General features: G+C 39.9%; 1 pseudogene; it reads left to right on the top strand.

The window, feature by feature from the left end:
- Positions 1 to 1319: 1319 nt before the first annotated feature.
- Positions 1320 to 2364, top strand: LOC100933753 (annotated as a pseudogene).
- Positions 2365 to 2892: the final 528 nt, after the last annotated feature.

Below are 2892 nucleotides of genomic sequence, written 5' to 3'. Positions count from 1 at the left end.
TTGGAGAATGGCTCAGTTAGTTATGATATATGAATAATGGAATATTATTGTTTTATAAGAAATGATGAGCAAGCTGATTTCAGAAAAGCCTGCAGAGACTTACATGAACTGATGTTAAGTGAAGTAAGTAGAACCAGGAAAATACTGTACACAGTAACAAGACTATGTGACAATCAACTGTGATGGCCTTGGCTCTTTTTAACAACGAAGTGTTTCAATTCCAATAGACTTGTGATAGAAAAAGCCAACCAAATCCAGAGAATTATGAAGATTAAATGTGGATCAAAGCATAGTATTTTCACCTTTTTTGTTGTTGTTTGCTTGTTTTTCTTTCTTTTTTGATCTGATTTTTCTTGTGCACCATGACAAATGGGGAAATAGAGTTAGAAGAATTGCATGTGTTTAACCTTTGTTGGATTACTTGCTGTCTAAGAGAGACGGGTGAGAGGAAGGGAAGGAGAAAAATTTGGAACATAAGGTTTTGTAAGGGTGAATGTTGAAAACTATCTTTGCATGTATTTTGAAAAATAAAAACTTATTTTAAAAAAAGATATGTGGGGCTCCCACTTATCATGGCTGTGTGACTCTGAGCTTGACTTAATCTCAAAGTATCCAGGGAACTTTCTAAATCTCCAAATTGCAAAGCAGGGAGGAGGAGTTTCATTGCTAAGAATTTCCTGTATCAATTAAATCACAGATTCAGCCCCACCCTCAAATAAAGAAAGAAAAAGAAGATAAAGTCATAATGATTAAACTAGTGGCAAAGTGCCTAAGATCTGGGATGGTGCCCAGTTCCCAGTAATATACCCAAGTCAGTAAACCAGCTAAGGCAAGGAGATGTGTAATAAGTGATTGATATGAAAAAAGGTCGGGGGTCCAATGTACTCAAAATTGCTCATTTAGACAAGTATTTTCAGTAAGTTCCTTCATAAAAATCAACTGAGCATGTAAAAGATGGAAACTAATCTTTAAACTTTTGTTGTCATTTTTCGGACCAATGGTTGGGATCTCTCCCTACCTCTCCTCTTAAATCCTAAGTTTTTCAAGTATCAGCTCAGGTTTTTAAATCTCTTTCCTTCCTACACATCTTCACCTTTCATTCCCAGTTACTAACTGCACTCTCCCTTCTGAAGTTGTTTTATATTTACTCCTATGGGTACAGAGAGTCACAGATTTAGAGACAGTCTGGTTCACCTCAGGTAAAAAAAAAGAAAGATTAAGAGTCGAGTATAGGGCCCCTAGAATGAATAGATTAATAAGCCCCTTGAAAGTAGGATGCCAAAGGAACAATGGACAGTGGTCTGCGAGTGGACAACAAGATGACCAGATCTAATGAGTTCAAGTTGAGCCAGCCTCCAGATAATGGCGTCTCCTCAGTGAAGTTCAGTCCCAACACATCCCAGTTCCTGCTGGTCTCTTCCTGGGACACTTCGGTCCAGCCCTACAATGTCCCTGCCAACACTACACATCTCAAATACCAATACACTGGCGCCGTCCTCCACTGGGCTTTCTGGGATCCAACACGTGCTCGGAGTCGGGGAATTGGATCATCAGCTGAAAATGCATGACTTTACTGATCAAGAAAACCTTGTTGGAACCCGACGCACCTATTGGATGTGCTGAATATTGTCCAGAGGTGAATGTTATGGCTACTGGAAGTTAGGATCAAACAGTTAAATTGTGGGATCCCAGAACTCCTTGTAATGCAGGAACCTCTTCTCAGCCAGAGGTTTACATGGTCTCTGTGGCTGGAGACAGATTAATTGTGGAGACAGCTGGTCGGGGGGTTGGTATGGGACTTGAGGAACATGGTCTATGTGCAGCAGAGAAGAGAGCCTAGTCTGAAATAGCAGACTCGTTGCATACGAGCATTTCCAAACAAGCAGGGCCACGTGGTAAGCTCTACTGAAGGCTAGGTGATAGTTGAATATTTGGATCCAAGTCCTGAGGTACAGAAGAAGAAATATGCATTCAAGTGTTACAGAAAGAAGAAAACAATCTTGAGCAGATTTATCCTGTCAATGCCATTTCCTTTCACAACATCCACAACACATTTGCGGCAGGTGGATCTGATGGATTTGTTAATATTTCAGATCCATTCAACAAAAAAAGATTGTGTTATTTCCATCGATATCCCACTAATAATGATGGGACCACACTTGCAATAGCATCATCATATATGATGATACTGAACATCCTGAGGTGGTATCTTTGTTCGCCGAGTGACAGATGCAGAAACAAAATCCAAGGAAATTAGGAGTCAGAAAGGTTTGCCCCTGGTCCTAGAAGGAAGAGAAGTCATCAGTGGCCACAAGGACAGTAGCTCAGGCTAAGTTTCATGTTTCCCACCCTCCTGTTTATTGAACTTGAAACTGTCTAACAATATGTGTCCGTTACGAACAATACTTCTCATGTTATAAAAACTGATATTTAGTGTTTGGCTTAAAAAAAAAAAAAAAGAAAGTAGGATGCCTCATTTTTTTTTATTCTTTGTATACCCAGCATCTGGCACAAAGCCTGGCACCTACATGAATGGATGTGTGATCTCCCTGATCTAGGCATTCCATCCAAGAATGCATATCACAACATATCCATGCCTGCCCATTTCTGTAGGACTCTTTATCTGTTTTCTCAAAAGTTCGACACGGGAAATGGGATCTACCCAAAGCACAGAAGCCCTTTTTCATTTTTTCTCAATTCTTTGAAAGTACCAGGGAATTTTTGTGGTGGCAAGAAAAATGGAAACTGAGTAGATGCCCATCAATTGGAGAATGGCTGAATAGGTTATGGTATATGAATGCTATGTTCTGTTCTATAAGAAACGATCTGCAGGATGATTTCAGAGAGGCCTGGAGAGACCTACATGAACTGATGCTAAGTGAAGTGAATAGA

This window comes from Sarcophilus harrisii, chromosome 5 (assembly GCF_902635505.1).
Source record: "Sarcophilus harrisii chromosome 5, mSarHar1.11, whole genome shotgun sequence".
NCBI classification, from domain to species: Eukaryota; Metazoa; Chordata; class Mammalia; order Dasyuromorphia; family Dasyuridae; genus Sarcophilus; species Sarcophilus harrisii.
This window is presented reverse-complemented; position numbering and strand designations above follow the sequence as displayed.